Genomic DNA, 12,802 nt, shown 5'->3' with positions numbered 1-12,802 from the left:
TTCACATTTCCTGGTTATTTTTAAATTTACCAATGTATCTTTAACTTAGATTTTTTTAAATTTCCCTTTAATCTTTTGTCAATTTATGAACGTTGGGTCGTATGTTTCAGGCACGGTCGGTCCCTCCAGGACCGTGTTTCAGGTTTTGGTAGGGTCAATTGGGGTCACTATGTACGACCAAATACCCTGTGTTATTCATAAGAAGTTACATTATACATATTGAAATTCAAAGAGTACAAAATTAAATTCAACTGTCAAAAATGATCAATAGTATTTTTCCTCTTTAGATAAATGTATATATGTGTACTTACTTGAAGGTCTCCGTTACCTGTTACCCAGACTGTTTAGCGCGAGTCACGTGCTTGTAGCATGCTAGCTAGCGCTTAAGTGTCTGAGTAGGTGGGCCGTGGGTCAGGGAAGAGGGGGGGGGGAGGGGGCGGACGCAGACGACCCACATACCATGGTTGGATAATGAGGTAATACGTTCTAATGTATGTCTATTTGTAATGTGTGCAAGCGGTTCTATATTCTATGAATCCCTTCATGTTAAAGGAGACGACACGTCAAGTGTGCATGCACATGATTCAGCACATGGACTCAATTTTCGTATATTTTAGCTGATGGTGTTTGTGACTGCGTGCTTGTAAGCTTACTGACGATACTGTGTTTCCTTCATTATTTTATTTAGTGAATGACAAATGCTACATTATGACGATCCTATGTGGACTTGGTTCGAGTTTGTGATTGTTTGAGTGGCGAACGCGATGGGGTGAACCACAGTCCCTCTATAGAGGGACTGTGGGTGAACTCTCTCTCAATAGCGCCGTTCACGGTTACAGGTTTGTTACTAAATATAGCTGTACGCGCGCGACATCGGACACGCAGCTTGAATTAATGCGGACAAATTTTATCAATGTTGCATGCGTGGCTGTTTTTGCAGCTTGTACTCTGAGTCGTGATTATGTTTTTTTAGTATTCACTGTTACACTAGCAGTCGCCCACTGAGATGTATTTTCGTCGTTCTTGCATGCGTAATTTTCAAAAGCGTAATCTAAAAATGCGGACAAATATTTATTTTTGCATTAATGAGAGAACAGTGACGTAAACTGTGAACGGCCCATTACAACTGGGCAGACTCAAAGGTAACGTGTTCAATCGCTAGGAAAACCTAGCCTATGCTGCCAAATTCCAAATAGATTTGTATGAAATAGGAGAGACACAAGAGAAACAAGTATAAATGACTTTTTAGATATTCACCGACTTGAACCAAGAGTAGGACGATCCCTAGAAACAGGCATACTATTCAACTGGTACATTTGCAGTAGCTTATGCATTAGCTGAGTTATACAACTTTTCCTAATCAGAGGTATATATTGTAATAGGGGGCACCATTTCACAAGTGGTATAGCCATAAATTGATGTCTTCAAATCGCTGTACACAAAACACAAACGGCTTGTAAATATGGCACTGTGTATTGTGTACGGCGATTTGACATCATCAGTTTGTGGCTATACCGCTCGTAAAATGGTGCAGATAGGGGTGCTGCAGTACTGTAGCTTGAAGTTTTGCATGGGTATGTTTTTGTTGGATGGGATAAGCTTCAGGTTTGCCGTACAATCTAAATGAATACCCAGGCAAAATCTCAGTATAAAGCACCTGCAGCTATGGTTGATTTTGCTTGTTGTGCCTAATTAATAGTCACAGCATTGTACCTTGAGGTTTTGTCAGAGTATTTATGGTAGTCTTTAAGTCTGATGGGCTGTCCCAAATACTCTGATAAAAACATATAGCTACAGTGCTGCAACTATGTCTGTGATCCCCGTTGGTGAGAATAATAACTATACTAAATATTACTTGTTCTTTTTATATTACAGGAAAGATGTGAGACTGGTTGATACAACTAGTATATGACAGCCATATATATGACAGCCACTGAAATAAAGCCAGGTAGTATATATTTAATTTTCTTAAAGAATGTACAATCTGCTCATTCCCTAACTCTTTTTCTGAAGAAAATCTCTGGTTTAATTATGTAATTCAGTTAATTTTCCAAGGACTACTCAAGATTTTCACTCCAGCAGCGTACTTTGTCTTCTATTGATATGCTAATAAGGATGTCTTGCGTTTGAACGTGAATAACGTGGCAGCTGGTCAGAGAGAAAATCTCGAGTACTCCTTGGAAAATCAACCGAACTACGTAAACAAACCAGATATTTTGTTCACAAAAGAAGTTAGGGAATGAGCAATAATCAGAGTTCAGGTAGGTATAGGTCATTTTATTGAATTACATTCACTTTGGTTTATTTTACCGTTCAATGTCATGACACAAGTTGTGTCGTCGTAATAGACCCAATTTCGCTCCCAGTTGGCCCCTGCTATTCGTGGTGGGATAAACCTTTTGATGACCCGCAGAGTGACGCACGCTACCCTGCCAACAGATAGCTGCGTATAAAAAACTCAAAGGAAAAGAAATCTGAGACAGTGTTCCATAAGTTTTATTCTAAGTTCACTGATTTCAATGAAGATAACATTTTTTGTAAATGAAAACATAGCGACAGACATACATTTATTCATCCATGTCAAATTATTACCATAACACTCACTCGCGTGTTCTCAGCCTGATAGTGAGTGAAACACGTCCGGCCGAACCTAAAAATAGGTCGTTTTGCTTCGGGAATGAATACACGAGCGAAATTGTAACCTATAAAAACTTGAGTGTACTCTGCTCAAGCTCCTTGGCATGTTTACTCAGCTAAGTCGGTTACCTAATGCATGGTCCCTATGGAGCACCTTGGCTAACGTTACGGCTTGAGAGCCATGCAAATATGGCTGCCATCGATGAGCTGCACACGGGCTTATGATCTCGGATGACATCACAAACTCGCAGAAAACCCTTGTTAAAAAAAAGACAGGACGTGAAAGCCTTAGACTTGATTGTATATTTCAGATATTAAGCTAAATGAAAATGTATGATTTCTGATAAGCTCACGAATCTTTGATTAAGTATATCATTTAAACAATGTTTCATTTTTTGCTATCTGAGACTATAATTTCGAACAGAGTAAATAAATCCAATGTGGAACAATTTGAAGTAAAATATCTAAGTAATGGTAAATATTTATCATTTTATTTGTCATATTTGATGGAATCTTTTAATACTTAACTAACATTTACTATTTATATCATCACTTTCTATTTAAACATAAATCATATGTTTAATGTAAAACCTTCAGAAAACACATGGAATTTGTCTCTAATCTCAAAGACAATTATAGAAGAGTACATGTATGGATGCTAGGTTGGATGGATCGCTTGTGTCAACACGTAATGTATCTACCAATGTTTACACAAATCTGTTACTATTTGTTGGTATTGTTTGCTGTCTGTGCCAATCTTGCTATATATCAACGTATTTTCAATTGTGGGTAAATCTAAAACGGTTTATAAAGAATGTATTGTGGTGGTTGTTGCACTTAAAAACACTTGTTATTTTCCTGACCTCACTTCTTTCAATTTTATATCGTTTATTTACCAGTTTAAGGTTGCATTTACCTCCCTCACAATCATGGATAACACTGACTAATCGAATGATGTTTTGGGGCTTAATAAATGTATGTCGTTCTGTTTTATGTATCACTGGGCAGCCAAACAATTCATCTGTCAGTGGTCTTTGTCCTGCTATCAGTTCTGCTTGATATTCTTGGATCTCAACCACATCTACTGATGGTAGCATGTGTAGTTTAACATTGATGAGACACTTTATCAATCCAGTCTGTATCTGTGTGAATGGTAATATATATAAATGTATTATTCTACACTTTCCCTTTCCTTCTTTTATACAGTTAAAAAAAATTAAGAAGACATTTTTCCCATTAATGTTTGACTGATGAATATTATGGCATGCAAAGGTGCCACAAAACAACAACGTTAACAGGTAAGTTCTTAATATTCCAATTATAATACTTATTAACTACTCAAAATAAATGGAGAATGAAGAACAGTATTAACCCTTTGAGCGCTGTATTTTTTTCCAACCAAAACTTTAGTGCAACATTTTACCAATTTTATGAATTTTCTGTAATTTGTTTGATAATTTTTGACCAAATGGAAATGAAATTTCATTGGCTGCATTTTTTATCAAAATTTTGGTGAATATCAGGGAAAAAAAGGATATATTTTATAAAGGCCACAAAAAATTGATTATGGCACTCAAAGGATTAACACAAAAAACAAATTCTGTCACAACACTTGTAAAAAGCAACATAATAATTTTCTTGCCAAAACAAAATTCTGAAAGAAATTAAAATCATCCTTTGATCTTAATTGGATATAGCCTAATTTGTCTCATGTTCACAGTAATTTGCATTGGCCCTTGTTGGAGTATGGATCAAATGAAGTAATGAAAATATTTTGTTTGTAATTCTTTTCCCGTGTACATTATATGCCACTCACTTTATTCTCATCGTCTTGATAGAGCACTGATGACCCCTCAACCACTGTTTCCAATGACCTGGCTGTCATTGACCTGTATGGGATGAACACTCCTTGTGTTGTGTCACTTGTGATCACTCTGTCACCAAGCAGTCGATGAAGGTAGGTAGTGATGGCAGTGTTTGTTATTGTTAAGTCTGTGATTTTTTTTAACTATGTGACGGTTGTTATCCCGGACTGGGTTGGTGAGTACCCGGCTGCCTTGATGCTTGTGTCTCCCGTCCATATATATAGTTCTGTATTGAAGCAGACTGACCAAGTGTCCTCATTGCAATTCCACCTTGACATCTGCAATAATTAACGGGGTACTTGTAGTTGATTTGGTTTTTTATAATATAAGGTGGTGCTAAACTTTACATTCCAGGGTGGTTTAATTTCACATTTTCAAATTTATTTCATTGACTTATTATGATACATATTGCCGCAGAAAACCCTTGTTAAAAAAAAAGACAGGACGTGAAAGCCTTAGACTTGATTGTATATTTCAGATATTAAGCTAAATGAAAATGTATGATTTCTGATAAGCTCACGAATCTTTGATGAAGTATATCATTTTAAACAATGTCATACAGGTAACATGCGGTGCTTTCTTAAAGGGTCAATGACCTGAAATTTATTTCTTTCACAATTTCTTAGTTTGATGTCCATAACATGAATTCGTATGATAGAAAGTGCAATGCAATCTTTATGTATGTATGCATGACCTTTTTCTACTTTTTTTTAGCTCATATTTGGTTTTATATATAAATACCAAAAAGAGCTTATATGATGAGTCTAAATGTCTGTATATTTGTGGGTATGTGCGGATGTATGTCCGTCACACACAAAGGCTCCCATACCGCAAAAGCTACCGTCTCAGTATTTGGTGTACAGGTAGGTGTAGGGGTTGAGATGTGAATTTGTTCAAATGAACACATCAGTGTCAAAAATGTGCAAATGAGGTAAGAAAAAGCAAAATTCTGAAACAGGCTTGATACAGGCTTACTCCACTGACTTGAGTCATTTCCTGTCATTGTCATTGAAATGTTACATATTGACAGACCTGCTCAAACCATAGACAGTAGAGGGGAGGAAGACCGTTTATGGTCAAACTAAGGCAGTAAGGGGGCTAGCTGCCTTTCTACTCTCTATGTTGCTAAAGTTGACCTCCGGTACCTAAAGTTTCAGACCTTAATTACTTTTGTCATTCTTGTTTTTCTGGTTTAAATATTTCTTGTTGTTTTTCTGGTTGTACTGTGCAGAAATAATTGTCATAACATCAACGCAGAATTTTCCTGCACTGAACAGATAGAAACAACATTTATTGTTGATCTTTGGTACCCATACTGGTATGTACCAATTCTGATCAAATTTGAGCGACACCGTATAATTGCATTTTTAAAAAAAGTAGCAATATTGAATGATTGAGTGTATGGGTCAAAGAATGAATGAAAATTGTTTGCATTATTTTGTTGACAAACTGATATACTTACATTGCTTCATCTTTGTCTCTCCATTTGCCTCCATCTATCAGGAAACGCAGTACTTCTTGCTTTGCCATATGGACGACTGTATCGGCACTAGGATTGTGCCTATTTGTGAAAGACTGCACCATCCTTATTCTGCCATTTTCTTCTTCAAACTTCTCAGCTTGAAAGCCTTGGCTGTGGCCATGTTTCCTTATATCCTCGGGAATATGAAGCAGGTAGTGTGTTGTTTGTTTTCTGTTTTATAAATATGCAGATTAGAAAAAAAATTGTGGTTTGGGAGGGTATAAGATTGTAGTTACCGCATAGAACAACCAATTGTGTCTAAATTTTTCTAACATTGATTGAGATTATTACATGTCAAAGCCCGTAGAAGTTATTAGACATCATATGTACACTCACTCTTGCCTGTCACATTGTACCCAACCTGAACCAAGTGTCACTGAAACTGAGATTTATATTTTGGTTGAGTGTCTTCATCTATGCATGTTTGAACATGTCTATGGAGTGCGCAACCAGGGTGTAGTGGTATTTGCTGCTAAATTGTTAACAATATACCCTGGTTGTGGGTCACTGAAGTATTCATGTTTCATGTGCTAGACAAGGTGATACATACACTTTTCCTAGTGTGATGAGTTGAAAGATCTGGTTTTAATCCTAGTATGTCTAAGTCAGTCAATATACATGAGGAGTACAAGAGTTGTTTAAAAAGTCTTGTGTAATTTTTAATGTTGTTTACAAATCTAAATTTTTGTGACTAGTGCATTTTTAAACCACATAGCTGACATCCAATAGCTAATATCGTTATTAGTCAATAAAATTTTAAAGTGAGATAAGCTGTATCTTGTGGCAAGTTTTTCAATATTCTGCTTATGTATATCATCTACTGTGTCTGACTCTAATCAGTTTGTCATTCTGAAATCTTGAGTATTCTTATCATCAACACAGCTTGTATGTGTGTTGTGGTCATTGTTTATTGTTTACAAGTGAATTCTAGTCTGGACTTGAATACGATTTTCAATAACAACAATGGAGATTATACTTATATAGGTTGTTTTGATATGCCAAATACTAAAGCCCAAATAGCTGCAAATGTTTAATAAACCGATCTCAAAATATCCTTAGTTTCCCAAGAGATTTCTTTGAATAAGACCCACTAGAAACTGAAAAAGTGTATAACGCTGCCATGAGTGTCATGAGTGGCATGTAAATGCAAAGGTTTTAACGTCATTTTAGATTTCCCGCCATTTTCAAAAACTTGTCATACGACAGAGAAAATAAAGATTACAACAACAAAATGTTAGCCATCGTGTGATGCATTCAAGCAAGTGGCATCATACTTGTATGTATATGTGTAGGAAAATAATGTTGTTTGTATTTTCCCGTGGGGGCGCCATTTTATGGGTGCGGCACCCATTTATTATTAAACCTGTTAAAACGAGTGGGTATGGTCCAAATCAGCGAGCAGTGATACTTCAATACACGTCCTTCAGCAAGTAGATTTAAACGAACCAACTCTGGTTTGAAAATAAAATCATGAAAATAATGCATAAAATTAGAAGCTATTTGGGCTTTAAAATACAGTTTAGGGAATCAATGCAGAAAGTGTAGTGAAAGCACAAAACAAAAGTTCTGAAAAAATAGCAAAAAGATACAGCTTATGGCGCTTTAACTGATTATGATTTTAATGGGAAATCTCCAATTCTCATAAAAAGGTTCGAACATGTAACAAACTCACTTTATAATTGTGCTTCCGAGTTTTTTCAACTGTGATATAAACTGACGTATGCTTGATTCCATTGCTCTTAAATCTTCAGATGTGTACGGCCCTTGTCTGTATATCATGTGTGTTATCTGGAATTTGAGTATGATACATTGGTCAGTATTGGTAAGTATAATGTATATAGAATGTTGCTTATTTCCATGAGGAGTTACTCTCTCTTCAAATTCATATTGATTATTCAACCGATTGTGGTCATGTGTCCAACTACGAATGGGTCCATGTCATACAGCACTGAAACAACAAATCATAATAACTACCAATTGAATTTTTGATCCGTAACACGATGGAATTTAGTCACTGAAATTTTCGGTTTCGGTACTACAACGTTCGTCAGCATAATAACCTGATCTCAATTTCATAACCTTTGGACACCTGACATCAAATCGGGTCATATACTTTTGCAATTTATACCTTCCAATGTCTCTATTAAGAGATGGGTGTTATAGGGAAACCATTATCGGAAATGTACCTGTGTAAGTTTTTTGTTAAAAACAATGCTTGTTAAAGAAACCTAGATGCACCAAATCATCAGAGCAGCAATGACTGTATCCCTTTAACACAGATACATATAGCCTCCTTGACACCCCTTCCAAGGTATCAGGGATCCCTATTAAGAATTTGTACATTTTCCTAATCCACAAAGTCGTCTGGTGATTCAGTGTGGATAAATGGGGAAACCAAGATATCTTTTAACTAAGACGATGGTAGCTTTTAGAGATCAATCTGTTACTTCTATGTAAAATTGACATTGATCAGCTACAACTACAGATGAATTTTCATGCTAAAAAACAACTCATAATGACTTGCCAGTTTGTAATTATCATCACATGCATGTATTAAAGGGACAAAGTCGCCCGTTTTCATGAATTTTTCTTGGATACAAGAAACCACTTATATTGTTTAATATGTTGAAAGATACTGAATGAATGGGTGACCATGCATATAATTTACCCCGGTTTTAGACACAATACATGAAACCATTGTGAAAAAACTGGTTTCATTTAATGTGTCTAAAACCGAGGTTGAACATATGCATTGTCACCCATTCATTCAGTATCTTTCAACATATCAAACAATATAAGTAGTATCTTGTATAAATCAAACTTAATGTAAAATGGGCGACTTTGTCTTTTTAACCTTTTTTCTGTCAGATAGTATAACTTCCCCATCAGCCAAGTCAGTAAGAAGCGATATTGAGCCAAAACATTACGTATTTTCACCGGCTTGGCTTGGCTTGGTTTGTTATTGTATCTTTAGTCCATAAAAATCAAGTTTACAGTATCTATGTTTTCAACAGCCTTCAAATGTTCAATAATATGTTAAAATACATTATATGGAATATGCTGTGTTTCATTAATTTTAATCATCTTGACTTGATGGTGAAATATGGACTTGGCAGGAAAAGGGAAACGGGTAAAGGAAAAGGGAAAGGTATCAATGAGCTGTGCATTGGTACAAATGACGTACACAAAACTTGAGACTAACCTCGGATAATAGACAGTATGCCTTTATGTAACCGATAGGTAGTGATTTGCATCTCGCCAAATGGAATGGGGCAACTTGTACCTGTGTTGAAGTTTGGTATACATGTTATAACTATCCTTGTACAACATAAATAAAACAAAGTTCAACACTAGCTGACAAGAGTTTGCAACTTTCGAACCAAAATCATTTCCACAAGTGTAAAACATATCTCAAACCATCAAAATTCATCATATAGTATGCTAAATAAAGTCACACAGTAATGTTAACAGAAAATAGAAAGTACAATTTGAAATGATGTTCATTGGCACCAAATATAGCTAGTTCTTTAACATCCCCTAATCCACTTTATGCTTGCTAACATTCCTTTACATATCAAAATTTCTAAAAGATCTTGCTATGTTACATATCATTTAACGATAAGGGTGTGAGTTTCAGGGTCAGTGGTATATCATATACTTGCAACGGGAACTATTTTAATTTATTAGCATATGCTATTTATTTGTATTCATGATAATGATTACACTTACCCAGATTTTACAATGTCTCCCAATGAAACTGTTATATTGTTTGATTGATTTTGGAGTCAACTTCCTCTCAAAAGACGACCAATCAAATTCATCCATTGACAATTGTAGAATTTGTCTATCATTTTCATCAATGATCCTCATTATTTCTGTTAACAGGTTTTTGTTCGGGTTGAGTAGGACTGTGTGCAGTCTGTCTTGAGGTGTGTCACTAAAAATGAAATAGATATGTTTAATATCCTGTAAATTTGTCTTTCTTTTTTTCAGTTATGAAAGATTGAGGTGAATATTGGGCCGAATGAAAGTAAACATTTGGACGAACTAGTGAGATCGCAAAAAAAATAAACTGTGGTAAGTTATATTACACAGGAGATGTAACTTACAGACATCTCATTTTATAATGTATAACATGATTTTCTACATTGATAGCACTTTCTAGTTCAATCCATTTCAATATGCTAATATGGCAAGCAGTCATTGTTTTGTACTTGTGGTCAGTCATAAGACAGTTCAACCAATTAATAATCATTTTTTTTTTGACAGGCAAAGCAAATATACAAACCTGTATGGACAAAATGTGTCAACATCGAGAAGACAGTTATTCTTTTCTTTTATTCCAGTTTCTGTTCGCAGTTTTTTTCTTTCCGTTTCGGTCTCCATCAGATTGATTTGTTTTATTATCTCCTTTACGTTATCCTTTGTCCGCAGTTCACCTATCTGATTCATGGATGTCTTGTCAATCTATACATTTAAAATCAATATAATAATAACTTCAGTAAATTATAATGATAATTCTATTGTATATCAGTGGATTAGATAGCACTGAATGAGGGAAGGGAGCAGGCGAGGGTTGTGTTACATCTAGGATAGATATAGTGAGTGATAGAGTGAGTGAATGTGTTGCAGCCTGCATGGTCAGTGGTCTTGGCTCTGATCTCCATGCCTCTTTCTCCAGTTATCATGATGATAACAAAGTCATAATCACCCATCATGTGAAATACTTCAGTGGAGCAGTGTCAGCTGCTATTGTGACTTATAATTTACATTAAACCTGCTAAATCTGTATATTGTTCGTATATACATCTATATTCACAATATTTATTGATATTCATATTTTACTTCTTGAATCATTCATAGCTATGCTCAGAGTTTGCAATGAATACTTACATTACACACTCTGCACGGGCGGTTAGCAGTTGCCCCCAGATGGTTTGACATTTTCGACGCCATTACACTATCAAAAATGCCAATGCTAACTTGTGGCCTGACGATGACGTCTTCTCCAGTAGATGCATCCAGAAGTTTCACACCTTCATTGCATGACTTGAGTTCATTAATTATGGGTCTTAGTAGATCATTTGGTTGTATGATGTTTGATGTTGAAATGAAATGAATATTCTTCAGTTTGTCTTTTTCTTGCACAGGTAATCCTGACAACTGAATAGACAGGACATGATAGCTGTTCCATTGTTTGGATTTGTTGCCACTAGTATCGTCGGCAAACAAGTTGAATGGCAAGGTGTATACTGGAAGTCTTTGGACGTTCTTTGAAAATTCCATTTTTCCTGTAATGAGGTTTGCAGATAAAGTGTAGACGATTAAAATTTGCAAAGACATTATCTGTAACACTTTGTGTGACATGTATTTATTTCAGTGGTTTTGATCTGTGATTCAGCTGCAGTTTTCTTATGAAGTTGACACAACTGTTATTATTTATTTAGGTCACATTTTTGTAAACATAATTAATATATATAGACAACAAGTGAGTCATTGAAAACATGTGTGCTTGTAATGTCATACATGAATACTCAAAGGGTTATTAACTAATACTAATGAAGATAATTTTCACCACCTGTATTTGTGTTTATTTCAAATTCATGTTCTACTCCTTGAAGCATGTCGTAACAACTACCGTTTAGTTTCAAAGAAAATTTAAGAAAGATGTAATATAGGAGCAATCATCAAATGACAAATGATTAAATAAATCAGTATAGAGTAAGTTCGAGCTGTATTTTTTACAATTTTGTTGCATACTTTGTCACTCTGTATCTACTTTTTCTTTCTTACCTGTGTTGTAGCTTGTTCAAGATTACACTGATCATTTTCAATGTTCATTATATGAGTAACAATACAGTCCTCATGGTTACTTGCACCAATTATTTCATACGTGTCTACAAGCTTACAGCTATTCCGAATTGGAACTATAGACCTGTGTGGATTTCATATATACACAGGATAAGATTGTATATTTTATACTGTTGTTGAACATGATATTCATCACTTACTCAGTTAGTCAGCCAATACAAAAACAAACAATATTTTGCATGACTTGAGTTCATCACTTAAGGGTCTGAATATATTGTTTGGTTGTATGATGTTTGATGTGGAAATGAAATGAATTTTCAAAAGCTTGTCTTTTTCTTGCACAAGTAGTCCTGTCAACTGGATAGGTAGAACATGATAATTGTTACTCATTTGACCAAAGACCAATGTGGATTTCAATACCTGATAAGTATGTATATTTTCTACATGACATTCATCATTTTTTCAGTCATTGAGTACAAAAAGCAAACAATATTTTAAACCTTGTCGTTACGTAAGTGAAACAAATTATAAACAGATGTGAAATCTTGTAAAACAAATTATGGATTTAACAAAGTTTCGAAAATATGAGACGTGCCCCAAACAATACCTTTCATGTATCTGATCCAGGAATAGGCGGAGGCGCTCATCATCCGGAGGTAATGCACTCTGTACCATGGCATGCATTTGAGTATGCCTTTCTGATTCATTTTGAATAACCTATCAAAAAGAAGTAGTTTATATATGATTTGTACATATATAATCTATTTATGAAAAAGAAAATCCTTAAGCATTTTGTATGTTAGCTATGTTATTTTTCATTTATTATTTACCAGTTATGTAATTCAAAATGTTTTAAAAAATTACCCATTTGTTGTAATCTTTGGAGTTAATCTTCATTTGAACATAGTAGTTGAGAATATCAATTAGGCAAAAGAAGAAAAGTATGAAATATATATACCTTCTTTTT

General features: G+C 35.0%; 2 long non-coding RNA genes across 3 annotated transcripts; one reads left to right on the top strand and one right to left on the bottom strand.

Moving 5' to 3' along the window:
• The first annotated feature begins 1,616 nt into the window (after positions 1–1,616).
• Positions 1,617–11,308, top strand: LOC139116019 (uncharacterized). Of its 2 annotated transcripts, none has more exons than XR_011548217.1 (7): positions 1,617–1,948; positions 3,844–3,935; positions 4,476–4,594; positions 6,006–6,176; positions 7,776–7,846; positions 10,018–10,101; positions 11,175–11,308. It is a non-coding gene; the product is annotated as an uncharacterized lncRNA (long non-coding RNA). The 2 variants fall into 2 exon arrangements; XR_011548218.1 differs by lacking the exon at positions 1,617–1,948 and adding an exon at positions 2,027–2,261.
• LOC139116020 (uncharacterized) lies at positions 6,020–11,175 on the bottom strand. Its single transcript, XR_011548219.1, has 5 exons — positions 10,918–11,175; positions 9,754–9,961; positions 9,227–9,307; positions 7,697–7,812; positions 6,020–6,158 (listed from the first exon to the last, which is right to left on the bottom strand). It is a non-coding gene; the product is annotated as an uncharacterized lncRNA (long non-coding RNA).
• Positions 11,309–12,802: the final 1,494 nt, after the last annotated feature.

Source organism: Ptychodera flava, chromosome 17 (assembly GCF_041260155.1).
Source record: "Ptychodera flava strain L36383 chromosome 17, AS_Pfla_20210202, whole genome shotgun sequence".
NCBI classification, from domain to species: domain Eukaryota; kingdom Metazoa; phylum Hemichordata; class Enteropneusta; family Ptychoderidae; genus Ptychodera; species Ptychodera flava.
The sequence above is the reverse complement of the archived record's forward strand: the minus strand, read 5'-3'. Positions and strand labels throughout refer to the sequence as shown.